The following is a 6,000-nucleotide window of genomic DNA, read 5'->3' as shown; positions in this document are numbered from 1 at the left end:
AAGTCAAGGTGTTTATTCATGCCACCCCCCTCCTGGCAGAGGCGGCCTTCTTTGGTCTTAGTCCCTGCTGGGCCAGCTCCAGCTCCCCCTGCTTTTAGGGATGCTGTTTTCTCCTCTCACCCCTCTGGGCCTCAGGTGGTACCAGCTCCCCACTGATGCTGGTCTCTGGGGTCTGCACCAGCTCACTAGCTCCGTTAATCAGCCCACTTGTTATAAATAGTAACTAAACCCTTGGAGTATGCCATCTCCATCCTTCCCTGAATGATATACTTTTTGATTTTTTAAATAATTCTAATATTTATGAATACTATCCTCCATCGGGTTTTCCCCATAAAAGGGGAAATAATGGGACACAACCAAGTGACACTGAGAGCTGAATCAGGCCTGTAAGCTACCGAGCCACTCGCCAGCCAAGTGACCTTCCCACAAGGATTTAGATTTAAGCCCTAACAAGGAGACCAGTGATTTCACATCACAGACCTGCTTTGCTTTGGGGGGTCCTGCAGATAATCAAGCCTGTCAATGTTAAGTCTGTGAACTCTGGGGGGCTACTGTACCTTCCTGAAAGGGTTGTTGTGAGAGCAAAAGGAAATAGTCTAGGTCAATGGCAGAGAGACCAGTGGCTCATCCAGCCCATTTGGATGAATTAGGAAAAGATGGAGCTCATGGCCTTGCAAGGAGTCTGGCAGGCAGAGCCCTTCCTGGTGGGGAGCTCTTGTGCAGTCCACAACCTATGCAACATCATGCAATGGCCCTGCTGAAGTCCTCACCCAATAGTGGTGAAGATCCAGTGGATCCTGGATTCTGGCAGATCTAGGCTCAAGTCCTGGTCTAGCCCTAGTCTATCCCAGAAAGTTCTGTGGCACATCTGATGAATCACCTAAACTCTTTATGTCTTTGAAGAGGGTAAAAAGCAGCCTCTACTTTGGAGAGTTGCAGTGAGGATTGAACTGAGAAAATGTCTGTAATATGTATAAAATAGTGTTGAGCACACAGTAGGTGTTCAAGGAATGCTATTATTCTGGCTTAGTTGCTGTTATTCTTATTTGCAGTCAGTGTGGTCCCCACCTTTCCTGGTAGGCGGGACCTATAGTTCTCACTGGAAGGGACCTAGGTTAGGGGGAGCTGCTGTCATTTAGAGTTGGTGCTCTGAGATGATTTTCCTCCTCTGATATCCTCCTGCTATAATTACCCCAAAGACAGTTTTTCACTCCAAAGACCAGCCTTGACACCATCACTTTTGCTTCGTGATGTCTGACTCCTTCCTCTAAACTGTTCTCCAATCCTCCTCTCTCCCTCCTTCTCCCCTCTTTCTTTCTTCCCTTCTTCCTCCCCCATTCTTCCTTCCCCCTCTCTCCCCCTTCCCCTCCCTCCCTTTTCTCCTCTTCTGAACAGGCTCTGAGCTGCACAGATGCAGTGCTGGGTGCAGGGATTGGAGAGGAATAGTGCTGCCCAGGAGCTCAGAGCAGTAGAAGTGTTACTGAACGCAAGTTTGTGTGCCAAACAACCCGAAATGTTGGAGTTTGGAGCAGAGAAAGGTTTATTGCAGGGCCATGCAAGGAGAATGGGTGGCCCATGCCCCCAAGCCCTGAACTCCCCAGAGGGTTTCAGCAAAGCATTTTTAAAGGCAAGGTAAAGGAGGGGCATGGTTGGTTGGTGCAAACTTCTCTGGTGTCGGAATCCTTTGTTCTTGCAGCTGTCCATGTAGGTCAGGTCAGGATGTTCCTAAAAACCTCCAACAAGACAAATATTATTCTCTGTTCTGCAACTTTGTATCTCTATATTAATGAAAAAGTGTTATGCCCTTAAAGGTCAGAGCCTTGAGAATGGGCTACCCTGTATATTTCAGGCTATAGGCAACATTCTTAACTGGAAGCAAAAGCAATAGACCACAAAGGTTAAAGTAAAAGAAACAGATCTAATATGGAGTCAGATTTGTTCTTCCCTATTACAGAAGGACTTCAGTCCTGCATGAACCAATACCCAAGGGCATTGGTTACAGGTTACCAGAAGGGAAAGCTGACGGCTGGGCTGGACAGAGGGGTCATTCACAGGAAGGCCTCTGTCGAAGGGGAGAAACAGCTTCCCTGGATCGCTGGTCTCGCTGTAACATTTGCTCTCCAAGTAGGAAATGACCACTTGGCCCCTAATGGAGCCTATGTCCTCTTCAGCCCCCTGCCTAGCCTCTGCCCTAGAGAGAGAGTGTGTCCACTGCCCCACCCCCCAATACCCAGAATCCATCTTCTCCTCCCAGAGTAGAAGTCAGGTCAAGCTCCCCACAGAAGGCAGTGGAGAGAAAGGGCAGGACTCAGGGAGAACATGAGGACCTACTGGGCCTAACCTGTCAGCATCCCCTCGGCTGGGCAGCTGGTTTGGCTCAAGGTGGCATCTGGGCAAGATGAGGCCCCAAAGTTTGTAAAATTTGGTTCAAACTTGTATGATCCCATAGATGACTTTGTTTCTTGATGAACACTGTTTTAGAGAGATCAAAGCCATGTGGCTTTGCTAAGAAGGAAGATGAGTGTTTTCCCAAGCAGCTGTGTGTGTGTGTGTGTGTGTGTGTGTGTGTGTGTGTGTGTGTGTGTGTGTGTGTGTGTGTGTGTGTTGGCAGGGCAGGGGAAGGAGAAAGTGGCTCCCTCTAGTGGGCAGCTGTGGGAACAGCGTAAACTGGAGCACTTATTGAGCATGGGGTTAAGAGGTGGAGAAATGTACAGAAGAGCTGCAAACGTTGGCTTGTTTCTCCTCTTGGGACCCCCTCTCCACCTCCACCTCCACCCCACCCCTACCCACAATGGCTCCCTTGACAAATAGGCTTCTCTGACCCACAAGATATTTTAACAAATACTCACCGTGCATCAGACCCTAAGTACTTTTCCAATAGTAATCCATTTAATACTTGTAATAACCCTGTGAAGTAGGAACTATTGTTAGCCGCATTTTACAGAAGAAGCCAAGGCACAGAGGGGTTGAGTAACTCTGAGAACACACAGCCAGTACATAGAGAAACTGTAATGCAAACGAGGATCCTCCAGCTGCAGATTCTGTGCCCCTGACCGTATCCCCAGGGGCTCCTGGCCTCTGGTTTCCCCAGGTCTCTTGTTGCGTTGGGGTGCTGATAATAACACCTGCATCATCTCCCTTCTCACCCCTAGACTTATAGTTACCAGAGCCCTTTATTATTCATATCCTTTATGTCACTTGGTGCTCTGCGAAGTAGGAAGCACAGGCACTATCTCCTTTTTACAGATGGGGAAATGCAGGACCAGAGAGGGACAGGACGTACCCAGGGTTGCACAGCGGGTAAGGCGTAGAGCTGGTGTTGAAGGCAGGTCCGCCTGCTCCACTCTGTCCCTCTCCCCGGCCTCCCTGCTGTGTAACTCCCAGCAGCCATCCCTCCCCACAGCAAGTCCCCTGCTCCATCTTTCCTTACGTGTCCTCTCTGAACCAGTTTTCTCTGCCCTCCCCTTCCTAACCCTCACATCCTCTTGCCCTGAGGTCCCCTTGTCCACCCTCTGAAATAGTTTCCATTTCACCCATTACCTTTGCCCTTTTGCTCCCTCCTTGGCCCCGAAATGTCCGTTTTCTCCTTTACAACGTTCTCCGAAGGCTGACATTTGCCTTCCCTCCACCTGGCTGACGGAGCTTCTCAGGGACACAGTACATTCGGGGAAGTGAGATGGGTACCTTCAGAAAATATATCTGAGCCCATCCTTTCTCAAAATTTTCTGTACATAAGAGGCCATGTGATGTCTGTTAAAAATTCAAGTTGCTGGGCCCCAGATGCTGAGACAATCGGTCTCAGCATTTTATACAACTGTCTGAAGTGATTCTGATCCAGTGGGTACCACAGTTTGAGAAACAATGTTTCCAACAGCGTGATTCTGGTGTGGATCTTGATGCAATGCCAGGCCTCTGTGGGGATGCTCGGAGTTGCCCCCCCAGTCAGAGCCCTGAGGGTTGCAGCAGAACTCAGAGCTGTGAGGTGAGATGGGCGAGGTGGCTGGAGGTGGGGCCGGGAGTTTCCCAGAATTACAGTGGCCTGTGGTCTTGGCCTAAGTGGCCGTGTGGACAGGCTGCTGATTGATGGAGGGCGTTTCTTAGGGCTGATGTAACAAAGTACCACAAACAAAGTGGCTTTACAACAGAAATGTATTCTCTCACAGTTCTGGAGGCTAGAAGTCCAAAATCAAGATGTCAGTGGGGCCGTGCTCTCTCCTGAGGTTCTAGGGAAGGATCTTTCCTTGCCTCTTCTAGCTTCTGGTGTTTGCTGGCAATCTTTGGGGTCCCTTTGCTTACTGTTGCCTCACTCCAATCTCTGTCTCTGTTGTCACATGGCTGTCCTCTTCCTCTTCTTCCTTTAAGGACACTAGTCATGTTGGATTTAGTGCCCATCCTACTCCAGTATGACATCATCTGAACTTTTAACTAATTCCATCTGCAACAGCCCTGTTTCCAAATAAGGTCCCATCATCAGGCACTGACTAAGGATTAGGACTGCAACATATCTTCTGGATGAATACAATTCAGCCCTTAGCAGAGGGGATCATTTTGATGCTTTTATTGGGATGTGTACATGTTTAAGAATCTTCTCTTTGCTCACAGATGGGGACCAAATAGCATTAAATCGCATAAAATAGCATTTTATGCACATAGGATTTAAGACTTGGCTTTTACGAAAAGGCCCGAGTCACTCTTCACAGATCAGAATGCTTTCCTGCTGACGAAGTACTTCTCCACGACCGACGGGTAAAGCAGGACCCGTAGTTGAGGGTGTCAACTCTATGGGGCCAGGGGCACCTGAAGGGTGAAGAAGACATAGAGAAGGTGATTTTAAATGTTCCTAGAGGGTGATTCAACCCCCCTCGTTTATTCTCACTAACCCCCAAAGCACTGGCAGTTGCGGGAAAGATAGGCCCTGGTTCAGAGCTCTGCTGGGTTCCTAGCTTTGTCCAAATCACATAAGCTCTGTGACCTTGGACAACTTAAACTTTCTAGGCTTCAGGTTTACTTGGGTTTCTCATTGTAAGTGGGAAAAATAAAACATAAAACATAATCACTAGACATTGCAGCACTGTTTACAATAGCCAAGACATAGAAGCAACCTAAGTGTCCATCGACAGATGAATGGATAAAGAACATGTGCTACATATATACAATGGAATATTACTCAGCCATTAAAAAGAATGAAATAATGCCATTTGCAGCAACATGGATGGACGTAGAGATTACCATACTAAGTGAAATAAGTCAGAGAAAGACAAATATCATATGATATTGCTTATGCAGAATCTAAGAAAAAAATGATACAAATGAACTTATTTACAAAACAGAAACAGACTCACAGACTTAGAGAACAAACTTATGGTTACCAGTGGGGGAAGGGTGGAGGTAGGGATAGACTGGGAGTTTGAGATCAACATGTACACACTGCTATATTTAAAATAGGTAACCAGGGGCTTCCCTGGTGGTGCTCTGGTTGAGAATCCACCTGCCAGTGCAGGGGACACGGGTTTGATCCCTGGTCCGGGAAGATCCCACATGCTGCGCAGCAGCTAAGCCCGTGCGCCACAACTTCTGAGCCTGTGCTCTAGAGGCTGTGAGCCATAACTACTGAGCCCTCGTGCCACAACTACTGAATTCCGTGAGCCACAACTACTGAGCCCGTGTGCCGCAACTACTGAAGCCCGTGCGCCTAGAGCCCGTGCTCCGCAACAAGAGAAGCTACCACAATGAGAAGCCTATGCACTGCAACGAAGAGTAGCCCCCGCTTGCCACAACTAGAGAAAAGCCCACGCTCAGCAACAAAGAGCCAATGCAGCCAATAAATAAATAAATTAATTAATTTAAAAAATAAAATAAAATAAAAATAAAAACATGGGGCAACAATACCTCTTGGGCTGTGAGACAGGTTAAATGCAGCACGCATGTCAAGCCCCTGACACAGGGCAGCACAGGGAGTCACTCAGTGAGTGGTCGCTGGGGTTCAGAGGTCAGGGGTCA

The sequence above is a fragment of the Balaenoptera borealis genome, assembly GCF_965194805.1.
Source record: "Balaenoptera borealis genome assembly, chromosome: 4".
NCBI lineage: Eukaryota > Metazoa > Chordata > Mammalia > Artiodactyla > Balaenopteridae > Balaenoptera > Balaenoptera borealis.
The sequence above is the reverse complement of the archived record's forward strand: the minus strand, read 5'-3'. Positions refer to the sequence as shown.